The sequence below is a fragment of the Zootoca vivipara genome, chromosome 9 (assembly GCF_965207765.1).
Source record: "Zootoca vivipara chromosome 9, rZooViv2.hap1.1, whole genome shotgun sequence".
Classification (NCBI taxonomy): domain Eukaryota; kingdom Metazoa; phylum Chordata; class Lepidosauria; order Squamata; family Lacertidae; genus Zootoca; species Zootoca vivipara.
This window is the reverse complement of record NC_142592.1, coordinates 56,724,300-56,737,774: the sequence shown is the minus strand read 5'-3', so window position 1 is coordinate 56,737,774 and position 13,475 is coordinate 56,724,300. Positions and strand designations below refer to the sequence as shown.

Here is a 13,475-nt window from a genome sequence, read left to right as displayed (position 1 = left end):
GAAATATGAATCCGTACAAACATCCGCTAGAGGCAGGCAGAAAAGAACACTAGACTCCCGCCACTCAATGCACACACTCAAAACTGCCTTGGTGCAAGAAGCCCAAGAGAACGAGAAGAGCAGGCAGCAGAGACATTGAGTGCCTGGTCATGTTCCAAATACCTTGGGAGAATTGGCATCCTGAAAGGTGGGTGTAAGGGTGACTCCCTACAGGGAGCCAGCCCCCATCATCCTGACGTCCACCTCGCCAAGCACAGGGAGCAGCAGTGGGTCTGAAGCAGCCAGGGGGGAGGGAAGAGACTCGGAGGGAGAGAGAAACCAGCGTGCGGGACAATGGGAAAGCTCGGGGATGCTGGAGAGCCTTGCCACCGCCTGGACAGGGAGGAGACTGAGAGGGCATCGCTCCTTCTTGACGCAGGTCAAGGCGTTTTGGGGTGCCCCGACTACTTTGCTGGCGTAAGAACAGATGTACGCCATTGCCGGATTCTGATTCGGAGTGAGAGGTCATGTTTTAAGCTGCCTCTGCACTGTAAATACCTTGCACAATAAAAGTCTATAAAGACAAACTGGACTCAAGCGGAGTTACTCTAGAGTAGCCACGGTGACCCACTGACAGTGGGGTATACATAATTGTCACATATGTAAATGATTTCGAAGGACTTCACAGCGAAATGTGTATTATCCCTAATATTTTAGTTCTCTTCCAACTGCTTCTAGTGTTATTAAGGACTGTGAACTCAAAGAGGTAAAACAGAATCCAAGTGAGGATATTTCAGAAGCGCAAGCAGTTAAGTTAATCAAGTTATTCTTAATTAAGGCACAGAGCCCTAAATATGACAGATACCACAAAATATGGAACCAGAATCTAGGAATTGAAGTACAGGATCATACAGGGAGAATAAAAATTCTTTGTGTGTCAGTCTAATCAAGATTCTAAGTTCATTGCAAGATGGTATTTAAAACTCTGGGAGCTCAAAAACATTTTTTTTTTTACAGGAATGCTGAATTTTAACTGCTGCAATGTGGAGTCTGATGCGCATATGCTGTGATGGCCTTGCCATTATTTTAGGGTCAAATAACCGGAAGAAGAGCAAAAAGAAAACCCATCAACAACCCATAAATAATTTTTCAAAGCAGGAAACTGGTCTCGCATTTCACTCGAATGAACTGCTCGAATCTCATTTGTGAATTTTTGGAGACAAAGGAGATACTCTGTCTTAAACTGTGAGAATAAAACTAGGCCTAGAACTTAATCTAGGTCGGGGTGGGAACCATTTTCAGTCTGAGGAGGGCATTTCCTTCTGGGCAATTTTCCAGGAGCCACATGCCAGTGGCCAAAGCGGGTATAGCAATAAATATAAATGTTTTTAATACACTGGGCAACTTTCTTCACACTCTCACATGTCCCTCCCTACCCTCCATCAGGCAAGCAAAAGGCAGTATCAGAGTTCAATGACACAGTCCTGACAGGCAATGACACTCAAGCAAGACCAGTGACGGCTAAGCCCTGGGTAGAGGGCAGACGGCGAGGGTGGTATGTGGTGTGAAGAAAGTCCCAAGGCCCAGAGAGGCTTGGAAGGCTGCATTCAACTCCTAGGCCTGAGATTCCCCACTCCTGCTTTAGGAACTCCTTGGAGAGAAGATGGCAGCCGGCAATTGCCTTGACTCCTGGGAAGTCTGTCACCACTCATGGGGTGGGTTTAAACTCAGGGGTGGAGGGTGGGAATGCTAAAAATAAGTCAGAAATTAGATCATTTTAACACAAGAAAAAAATCCCTATGGAAAATCACGTTTTAAAATTTCCTGCTCTCTGGTGCCATCTGGTGTTGCATGTTTATAGCACGTTCAAATTGCTGTTGTTTTTTTACTAATGTTGCTGAGTCCATGGTAAATTTTCTGCCAGCTTTGTCACCTCCCTCACCCCCACTGCTCCCTGAAATTGTACACATGTGCACACTCCGCCGCCTTGAAAAGTGGTGGGGAATTTGGAAAGGCAGACATTTTGGGCCAGTCTGAATTTCTGCCCTGTTTCCCTCTTTCTCTCTGTTTCTCTCTCCCTGTCGCAGGCCTCCACAATTTATGAGCCACTGAGCCAAAAACACCAAAACCAGCCCCTAAGCAGCCCAAGAGGAAGTCTCTATGATTTCTGTTTTTGCAGTCCTCCTCAAATTGCACAATCTAGGGGACCTCGCAGCCCACGAGACATGGTTGGCAGGCTTTATTCAGTCCAATGGCTCATGACTTTCGCAGGCCTGCCTCTTATGAACTGCTGTATTTACACTGAGCCTTCCTGGGTACATAAAAAGTGCTCCAAAGCGCCAGTTATCCTTGACCTGTTAATGGTGGGCTCAGGTGTTTACAAACGGGACCGAAAAGCTCTTAAATCCTAACCACAAGTTACTTACTGATTGAAGAATCTGTTTGCCAAATACTTGTGCCTTTCTGTGGTCAACGTGGTAACTGCCAAGGAAATTAAACAGAAGTCTTCTAAAAAATAAGAAAACGGGGAGCCATCTTTGGGCGTTAGGACCCTGGCTCTAAATATACCTACAGGTCCCATGAAATCCAAAGGGCTTGTGTGCCATCAGTGGTATTGTTCCAACTAACGTGCTGAGACATAGATTTACCAAGGGCCAAGTCTCTTCAATGTGTGCTTGCGAAATGAAATCAACTGAATCTTTACACCATGTTATGTTTATCTGCCCTATGTACAGTTCGGCTCGTGCTAGTATATTAAACTCCATAATCCAGCCTATGGTTGACAATCCAGTTGACCTTCAGCTAGCTTGGGTTCTTCAAGATGTAGACCCTTATATTACTCTACAGGTTGCTAAATTCCTAACAGCCGTCCTCTCGTAGAAGAGACGGAATGGAATGTTAGCTGATTATTGATAGTTATAAGATTTTTTTAAAAAAAAATGACATCAGATATTGATTTTAGTTAGGCGCCTAAATTTTTAATCTTAATCTTAAACCTTCAAGATATGTTTTTTGAATTGTTAATATTTGTCCTTGTGAGCTGTGAATTGTGTTATATTATCTGTGGTTTGTAAGAGTCTGCGTTTTTTATTTGATTTGATTTGTTGTGTTGTGTTTTATGATGGGCATATAGCCGAATAAACCTCTTTGCTTTGCTTTGCTTTGCATCAGTGGTATTGTTAATTCAGCATTTCGTAGATTCCCCTAGCTGTTTGTTGTTCCCAGCATCTGGTTTTCAGAGGCAGACTATCCCACCCCCTCTGAGTGTCCCTATTTTCCAGGGACAGACCCAGAATGACAAAAACCATCCTGGCTTCTGATTTGATCCTGGAATGTCCTGTTTTCCCCACCAGTGCTATCATCACCACTGAGCTTGGGGAGGAGGGTGAGCCGTGCTTGTCCTGATCAGTAGTAGTGGCAGCTGTGGTAGATATATGGGAGCCTCCCGTGGCCCCTCCCTTGTCTCCTCCCTTGGGCAGCTCATAGTGGTTACTGCAGAGCGGGCAAAGAGGAGAAGCTTCCCTGGCCGAGGCCCAGCCTGGTGTGACGTGCCAGCTCTCAGGTGCAGACAGAGGGCTGGGTGCCCTGGCTGGGAAGAAAGGGGGAGCAGAGCACAAGGAGTCTTGATTTTTTTTTTAATTAAAAAATTCTTCCATGCGCCCATATCTAAAAACTTGCCCCTTTCTAGCTATCTATCTACACCGCCGCCACCCAGAAACCTCTGCACCACCAGCAACCCCAAAGAACGACTTGGATCCAGGCATCCCTGCTGCAGAGTTCCCCTAGGCAATTGGACACCTCCTTGTCTCCCCCAGGGCCACACAGGAGCGAAGGAGACAGCGAGCCAGGCAGGAGCTCCGAGGCACTTGAAAACTGGAAAGGTTTGAAGCCACCCACTTGGATAACCGAAGCTTCGGGAGGCAGCTGTCAACGTGAGCAAGCTGAACGGAAAGGTTATTATGATTATTTTCAAGCTGGGAAAGTGAGCAATGCCAACTGTTGCCCCAGAATAATGTTTCAAGCAAGAGAACAAGATTCCACAGCCTGGTGCCCTCCATAGGGCAGCTCCCGTCTGCATCTGCCAGCACACAGGTTGAGGAAGGCTACAACAGAGCATGGAAGTGTCTCCAACTTCACTGGATCATTGCCAGGACAGATTATTCACGGCCGAGGGCTAGGATCTCATGCTTAGGAGCTGCTTATGTGGAACTGAAAGGTGGTTCAGGTTTAAAATCTCAATTCCATTTAATTTAAGATCAAGATTGGAAAAACTTCATAGATTATTTTAAAGAACACTGCAAGAACGTGGAATCATTAGCAGGATTGTTGCAGCATTTATGAACTGAAGGCAGAATCATGATGGGAAAAATAGTTGGAAATTAATTGGGAAAAACAATTAGATGCAATGAAAATTGTAAAAGAAAAAATTGGAAACCGGGGGGCTGTCAATCTATGCAAATTTGGATTGGATATCTATGTGTAAGAAAATTGTTATTATTAGAAAAATTGAAAATAAAATAGTTTTTTTAAAAAATATCTCAATTCCAGAACAGGTGTAGTGCTCAAAAACCAAAAGCCTAGAGAGGCTCAAGATCACTGGGGTCACTGAGCTATAATAATAATAATAATAATAATAATAATAATAATAATAATAATAATACTTGTCTTTTAATATCCTTCTGGAAGCCGCCCAGAGTGGCTGGGGAAACCCAGCCAGATGGGTGGGGTATAAATAATATTTATTATTATTATTATTATTATTATTATTATTATTATTATTATTGGTTAAGCATTTTCCAAGCAATTTTGCAATCAAACAAAAAAATCCTGAGTAGTGTGAATATTTTCAACATATACTAGCTATTCACCCTTTAAAAAAATTAAAGGCACGCATATCAATGGTTGATCAAACCATAGGAACACCTTCCTCAAACCCCATTTGCACCCAGTCCAAGCTTTTGTCCATTAAACCCCTTGATGTACTTGTCCTACAATCTCCCCTCACCTCCTTATTTCTCATTATACCCTTCCTGTGACCTGTGCTCCTCCAATATACTTCCACAATGACCCTGCTTATTATTCTTTATTCCCTCTCCTTTCAGAATGGCCATGTGATTCTGTCTCTCTCCCATCAAGTCTGTCCTCAAAACACCCCTGAACATTTGGCTTAACTCCCTGCTCCATGTTCTTGAACACTTTCCCTGTCAAATCCACCAACAGCCACGCTTGGAAATAAACTAGTAGATGAGATGGGTCGTGCATATGACCCAGTAATTGTGTTCTTAAAAAGGAGAGAGGGCATGTTTCAAAAGCGCCCTCCAAAATCCCAGGACTGTGGAATTGCTTATTTACAAGCGTGTTTTATGGCAATGCTGATCATATCTCCCCACGGATTAGCTGGTGCGAAGAAAGTTTGCCTCGTAAATCTGTTGTTTCTGTCCTTTGTGTTCTTTAAAAGTACAATATAAAGTTCCTGACAAGTCTGAGTTACCAGATTCTTAAGGGCAATATTCCCAGCATTGTTTTGGGTTTCGTTGTAACTTCTCGATCTATGGTGTGGGGGGGGCGAGGGGGGCATGCATATACATTGACGTATCCCACAACCTCTGGGTGGTTCCAAGCTAAAAATTATTTATGACTAGACGTGGTGTTCTACACAGTTCTATGAGCCAATTTCCATTATTCCCCCTTTTTCCTATTTAAGGACATCCAACCAATGAATGTGCAAACGAGCGGGTTGTCTTGTTTCTACACCCTGTGTAGCATCTCTCAAAGGACCCTTATTTATTATCGGTATGAGCAGAGCATTGAAATATGTAGTAGAAGTTTCCACGGAGCAAAAGCTTTTCCAAGTAGGGTACTTTCCCACCACAGCCTGTCCTGGTTCCAGTTGCTCAGATCACAAAATTCTAGTCTCATCAATAGGTTCATCTTTAAAAAATAGCGCACCAGATTTCTTTCTCAAAGAATAATCTGCCTTCCCAAGTTAAGGTTGATGCCAACATTTTGTGTGTGCATATGTGGTCTTGTTTTGTTGGTGCTGATATTTAAAGCAAAGCCAGCAGTGGGCAGGAATAGAGTCAAAAGTGGAGAGGGCACTCCTTTTGCAGAGTTTTGTTGTTGTTGTTTTGCCTCTTTTCTCCATCTTGTCTCTTCTTCCCCCATCTTTTTGCCGCCTCTTCCACCCCATTTCCCCTCTCCTAGCAACCTCCATGATATTAGGTCAAAGGCTACAGCAGGGTTGTAGCCTGTCCATGAACTCTTTGCTTTCCTCGATAGAGAGGGATGTGTTATTGTGTGTATGGAAACTATCCTACCATACAAAGGTAAAATTTACTTCCTGGCCTGTCCACCAGTGGCATGTGGCCCCTGGAAGGTTACCCAGAAGGGAATGTGGCTCTTGAAGTGGGAAAGGTTTCCCATCTGTGCCTTAGGCTCTCCTCTGCTTGGAAACCCTGGTGAGAGCAGTCACAAAGATGCTCCCTTTGGCAGGCTGCTTGTCATTCACCAAGGCCCTGAGAACGGAGGCTATCACAAAAACTCAGGCTACCTTTGCTACTCGAGGAATGCTGCCAATTTCACATCCTTCCTCCAGGTTAGGGATGGTTGACTTCTGGTCATCATACATTTCTCATGTTTTCACCCATAATTTCATTCCACTCTGTTTCCACATTCATCTGATATATATATATGCAAAAGCAAAACTCCTTCCAAAATACATATTTCAGTGAGTATTTTGACAGATGAATGTCCAGGAACTGCAAAATTTGGAGATGTGGAAAATCTGTTGGATGCCTAAGTCCCGAGCTGCACATTAGTCCAAGGGATCCTGATAAGGCCATTTCATATAGGAATTCACAAGGACAAAATCCCTCAATTGTCCCTAGATAAACTTTCCGCCTCCACATTCATATTACTTGGAAGGAAAGAACTCCATAAATGCAAACTCCTGGGGAAGTCCAGTTTGCTAAAACAAAAACAACCATTGAAACCAATAGACTTCAAAAGCACTGCGTGTGTTCCACAGAAGTGCTGGAGCTTGTACAGAACACAGCGTTCAGCACCTTGAAAATCACAGCCTTCGTTATTTTAATGATAGGAAAAGCCCTGTTCAAATATTCTCATTGGGTAGAAGGAATGCAGAGGAGGGTGATGGGAAAGAAGCGTGGGACCACACCACTGGCTCTGCCCATGACCTTCACATGTAGACCCATAGACCTAAAAAGGAGCACCTCTGTGTCTTAGTAGAGCTATGCGTGCACAGATACTCCATGTGATAAGGAACCCCAACTGTGCACAGTCCCCCCACCATGTGGCATTTCTGCACCATAAAGCTCTAGAAGTACAATATAGGGTGCCCTTTGCAGACCTTCAGATCTATGCAAATGGCGCACAGTAATGAGGGAGGGAACACCAAAGCAGTTCCTTGTAGATATGGAGAAGGTCTGAGCTAAGCTGCAATTTCTGTGGCACCCAACCAGAAAATGAAGAACTGGTCAGAGGTGAACACTCAGCTTGACTCAAAACAGTTATTTATGAGCTTTCTTTTTCTAGCTCTGGAGACTTGAGTTCTTTCCCAAGCCACGCCTGGTGCTAATTGCTGAAGAGCTGCGAGGTTTCTTGGAGCCTAAAAACAGCTTCTGGATCGCAATTGCCTGCGATTCAGACAAAAAACAGGCAGTGTTTTTGATGGGGTTGCGGATCACGCATGTGAACAATCTTCCATCACATTCTGAGCCAGATAATAACTTCTAATTTAAGCTGTGCTCGATTTGAAATACATCCAAGCATTACGAGCTGGAGAAATTCATATTCCAAACCAGGTGACAAAGATGTTTGGCGAGATATTACTGAGAAGAACCTGGTGGACTGTCCATTAAGAGGGATGCAGACCCAATACACAAACCAAAACACGCCTCTCCTAAGAACCCGCAGGGTCCACTTTCATCGTCGATCCATTAGTACCCACATAACAGGAAAATAATTGAAAACACATTAACGTCCGCAAATACTAAGGATTTTTTGCAAACCAAAGTTAATATGAACAACACATTCTGACCAAAGTTAACACTATACAAGGCATACGATCTGAAGAGAAACCAGAGCAAGCACCATTCTAACTCCCAGTGCTATAGCTACAGCCTTGTGACCCCTTCCCTCATCTTCCTCCCAAATGCTTTGAAACAGAAATAATAGGAGGGAGCACACAGCTCGACATTGAAGGGGCATCTTGGTGTGATGCAGAGGACCCACACTCAGGATCTTCACATTTATTTATTTATCTAAACTTAATAACACATGTGATTCGGACTGGGATTACAGTGCAGGATGTGGAAGAGATAACTCTCCGTGTGCCAATATGCCATAATTTCACACACACACCCAGTTAAAATCACCACTTGCCAAGGCTGAGCTGTAGGCAGCAGTCAGAGGGGAATAAGAGATAAGCCCACATCAAAGGGACAAAGGGATCGCACCAAGAGCTGTGCAGAAACGTACCAGAATTAGGAAAGCATTGTTGCTCAGGCAAGGCTTCAGAGCAAACAGGAAGTTTTTTATAGTCCTTCCTCGCCAGCTTGGGTGGGTGGAGCCAGTCCAGAACCTTCACTGCCCAAAAGTTCCAACCTGCAGTTCTTAAAGGCAACCACACACTGAGCCAACAGTGTTGCGGTACTGGCACATACACCCCTCCCAATTTGCTATTTGCCACACTGGGGGGGGGCGCATACTGATACCTGCAAAGAGGTTGCGGAAGGGTTAAATGTGAAGAATGACTACAAGTGAGATAATGCTTAACCCTTCCCCCACCAGCACTATGTCGCTGATCCAAATTGGAGAGAGAAATTTTCCTGATTCCATAGCTGCTTTGGCCCTTAATTATTACAGAACGAAGCCTTTATTGTTTTATTAACAACCACCTCCAGAAACAGAAAAAATGCTACCCCCCCCCCCATTTCTGGCAACCGAAGCTTTTCTGTTTGTATAAGACCACATCACTTAAGTGTCCAATTTTTCCCCCTCTTTAATTAAGGGTGCTTCCAGCTGAGTGTGAATCATAGGAAGGGCCCCCCACATGCATGCATTTGTCATAGAGTCCACACAACATCGTCAGCATATTTCATCCAGATCAGGGGTGCCCACTTGAATAAAATATTGGTGGAGGCAGGTAAGCCCTGCCCAATCGATTGCATGACGCAGTGTACACACACCATTTGAATGGCAATGCCCATCAACATGGGGGTGTTTGCAGCTTCCTCAAAAATGTTATTGGGGGCCAAAGATCCCTCAGCCCCTATGAGTTGGCTCCTATGATCCAAATATCCAATTTCTGGGGAAAGTTGGGGGAGGGAGAGCACACTTGTTGCCAATGACCCGTTTGCAAATTAAGCACCTTAAGTCAATCCCTTTCTGCAACCATCCTCATTTACTCACTTGTAAATCAGATCCACTGCAAAAATCAGCTGAAGTAAGGATATTAAATTATGCTGCTTCAGCATCCGAAGTGCCCCTGTTGCATTTGCATATGCACCTGGCCTGTACACAACTCTCTGTGCGGAAGATTAAGCTGCATACGGACAATGACTCGGTGTTAAAGTGATCCGCTCCATCTTTCTGCCAGAAGCCAGGAGTGAAAGACTGGACTGGACCACTTCTCAGTTGCCCCATTCCTTGTCCAGATGCTCATGTGGAAGGAAATAAGTTTTCCCCTTCATGATTAATAGGAGCTGGGGGGGGGGGTTGATTTGGAAATCAGCTGGAGAGCAAAGAGCTAAAACGTCCACTGCCTTGGTGCGGCAGCCCTGATCCCCTATCAGGAGTCACATCACAACTTAAGGAAATGTGGTTGGGATTTCCACACCCAGAGCTCATGCCTAGTTTGACCAAGAGACTGATTGGGTAGGTTGAAGGCAACAGTGGACCCTAGAGACAACATTTACAAGGCACTGTTCTCCCTTATAAGTTGTAAGCACCACTAAAAGGAATTGGAATTTAAAAGCAGCATTGCTTAATGAACTGCATGCTGTGGCAGTCCTTATGAAACAGACATGATTCTGAAGTTTGTGTTATCTATTGCATATTTTGTTTTGTTGACAGTTTAGATCTCATCCATTGTTTCTTGGGCAATTTCGCACATTGTTCAGGGGGAAACCCAGGCTTACCACCAGCCAACTGCAGGTCCCTCCCAAGTGTAATTGTCTAATTCAAGTGCTTGATGCATTCCCACATTACATTTGTAAGTTATATCTAAACTGTAACGTGTGAAGTGGACCTAAGGGCCTTTCCCTGCATTATGGGGCAGTAAACCCAGGTTTGCGACTGGGTATGGTCAGGGAGCTGCCTCTGTGACAAGTGTATCCAAGTGATACAAAGACTGCCCAACACATGTCTGATTCACACATTACATTTTTAGGTGTCTACCGAAAGAATGTGAATGTGTGCAATGGCCTTATGAAAAAAAAACACATCCTGGGAGAGCACACCTTTCCTGTATCTCAAATTAATTTAAAGGTGTTTGCTCAGCAGAGATACCTGGTGGCTTGTTAAGAGAGCTTTCCCCTACATAGCCCCTTTTCCAGGGCAAAAAAAGATCCACAATGAACAAAAATAAAATATAGGCACAGCCACATACCAAGAAAAGGAAGCTTGGGCTACCAAAAAGAATGAAAAGAAAGCCATTTTGTTCAACAAAAGCAAACAAACACAATATGCCCATGCATTATCTTTGGTTTTGGGTGAAGGATGTTGTCTCCTTTAAACATTTCCACCCCCTTTGTTCCCATTATTACTAGCTTCAAGAGAAATTCTGTGCTTTCCAAAATATCATCGCCTTCTACTCCCAAAGTCATCAGAGCATGTCAGGAGTGCTTTAAACATAGAAAGTCTGCTTCCCGTCTTTGCAGAGCGACAGTCTGGCTCACCCACCCACACTCACTTCATTATCAGCCAGTTTTCCCCTTCATGTTCCCCACCCATGAACATTTATTCTGTTAACCGGAAAGGCTCCCTCATAAGAAACATCCTGGCAATAGGCAACATTACATGTGGAAGGCTAAAAACTAAAAACGGATGGAGACTACTTTCAACAAAGCTCCTCTTTTATGAAAGACAGTCGGAGCGAGACATCTGTTTCAGCAACATAACAAATCCATAACATTAACCAGAGCTTTGCCAGGTCTGTGCTAGTTGCGTTCTCTCTCTCGCTGCTAAGCTTTTCAGAGCCCAGGTTTTGGACTCTTAAAAAGGCGGGGCGGGCTGGGGAGCAGAGAAGCTAGTTTCCAGTTGTGCAGCTTTTCTTCCTCAAGTTTTAAAACAAAAACCCCATGCTTTAAAAAGGAGATTAGCAGCCCTGTTACAACGGGAGATAAAACACCCCATCTATGGGGTAGTTGTTACCCGTCTCCCAATGACAGACAGGTAAGAAATCCTGCTGGACAGAGTCTTCATTCTGTGCAAACATACTTACACGTATACAATAAAAAAACGTAATTCCAGGAAACATCAGGCTCTGGCATCCCTCCTCCGTTAATTCAACGCTGAGCATCATTGCAAAGCTGCAAGACACTCTTTGCAATACCTCTAATGCTTGCTTTGCGTTTGTTTTAATGGGAATGCTCCTGCAAAAAGTGCAAGTGCAAAAAGGGGGGGGAGCCCTCTTGATTTATTTATTGAGCCCTTACCTCAGCGGCAGAAACTGTTCTCAGACCGATCTAGGCAATGAGGCTCTGGCTGTTTTCCGGCGGCGGCGGCGGCAGCAGAGCATAAGCAGCACCCAGGCAGTTTAAGCCCCGCAAGCCCTAGTCCATGGAACTAAACTCTCTCCTTGGCCCCTCCCAAAAGTCAGTGCTAAGTGAATACATATCCCTTATGTTTAAAATTGGCAGCCAGTGGTATGCATTGTCCTCAATTTATTCTAATAAGCAGCCAATGGCTAGGCTTCAGCCAAAGGTGGGGTCAGCCAGCCTGAAGGGATGCCTGTCATTCCCTAGGCACGCTCAGGAAGCCACTTATAAGAAAACCAAGACCTAAAAACCTCCGAAAATTCGCACAAGCTGCCAAAACTGTCTTGCTCCATGCCCTTTTTTGGTTATCCTTAGCAGGGCCTCTGAAAGTAAATCCTCTGTCAGGAACAATCATAAGAAATGTTAATCTTGGAGAAAGAGGCTCTCTTGTTGAACACAAATGGAGGGTGGTTTTTTGTGTATTTTTTTTTTAAATGAAAATTTATTGGAAAAATGGGGTGGGGGGGAGAGAATCGGTCTCTGCATATTTACTGATGCATTCATTTTGGAGAGGAGGAGGTGGGATAAAATTAAAAAGCAAGGCATTCTCTGCAAACAAAATACAGCGACACTGTATTTCGGGAATGAATACCAGATGTTTTAGAAGTATTTCCTTTATCATTTCAAATCTGCTAGGAAAGGAAAGTGGAGGGGAGAGTGAAAAAGATGAGTTAGCGGGCTTTGGAAGCATTTTGCAGAGAGAAGGAAGCATTTTCAGTTGCATGTGCAACTATTAAAATACGCTGTTTTCTCTTTTTTTAAAAATAACTCTATAGTCCTTGCATATTTCTCATGGCATAGTTGTTGGGTTTTTTTTAAGACAACAACAACAACAACTCTGATCTGTTGAATTGTATCTTTCTAAATATCTGGCTAGCTATTCCAACTATTCATCTCACTCTCCTACAAGGAAGAGCCCCAGCTCAGTGACAGGTTCATGCTTTTTCATGCAGAAGGTTCTCCCATAGCTGTCAAGTTCTCCCTTTTTTAAAGGGAAATTCCCTTATGCTGAATAGGCTTCCTCGCGAGAAAAGGGAAAACTTGACAGCTATGTTTTCTCCCCTTCAATCCTTGGCATCTCCAGTTAAAAGGTTGATATAGCACATATGGATGCAGAAGAAACTCAATTCCGGTGACATTTAAAGCTGAATCTATCAAATTCACACTTTCTGAAACAATATGCAAAACCAAAACATAGGAGTCCTTCAAAATTCACACTCATCTGAGTTTTATGATGCAGTTCTCCAACAAATGTTTACAAAAATTCACACATTGGGGAAGTGGATCTAAACAAACGTAGGCACTAGTGAAAATAACCTAGAAAATGCGTAATATTAGGGGAAATGCAAAGTTTTTCTCTGGGCCACACTTTCAGCCACACCATTTTTTTTTATTGATAGAAATCATGGGGGAACAAAAAGAAAACTCCTAGAGCAGTGCTTGATTGACAACATAGAACACCAAAATACCATTATAAAGAAGCGTCTTACATACTGTATTGTACCTTCAGTAGGTATACAAACTCAATGAGAGGTGTGAGCTTGCTTTTGCCGAGTAATCTCATTTATATTAGACCTAATATTCATTTGAGACAAATGAACTCTCATCTCTTCATCAACACAAAGAAGCCTTCTATTTGTCAGACCTGAAAATCCCTGTTTACAACAATATGGGGTGGAGAACTGTAGAAGATTAGCCACTGCTATTCTCCAGCAT

General features: G+C 43.7%; 1 protein-coding gene across 21 annotated transcripts in view; it reads right to left on the bottom strand.

Annotated features, from left to right (window-relative positions):
- CALD1 (caldesmon 1) overlaps positions 1-11,844 on the bottom strand; it is a 184,006-nt gene extending 172,162 nt beyond the window's left edge. For 13 of the 21 annotated variants that reach the window (XM_088676927.1, XM_088676943.1, XM_035127489.3 and 10 more), the window contains exon 1: positions 11,658-11,844. The gene's annotated coding sequence lies outside the window, so the exon portion shown is untranslated. Of the gene's footprint in view, positions 1-9,411; positions 9,769-11,443 lie in introns of those variants that run through there. The other 8 variants (XM_088676937.1, XM_060280023.2, XM_088676925.1 and 5 more) reach the window with 5 other exon arrangements.
- Positions 11,845-13,475: the final 1,631 nt, after the last annotated feature.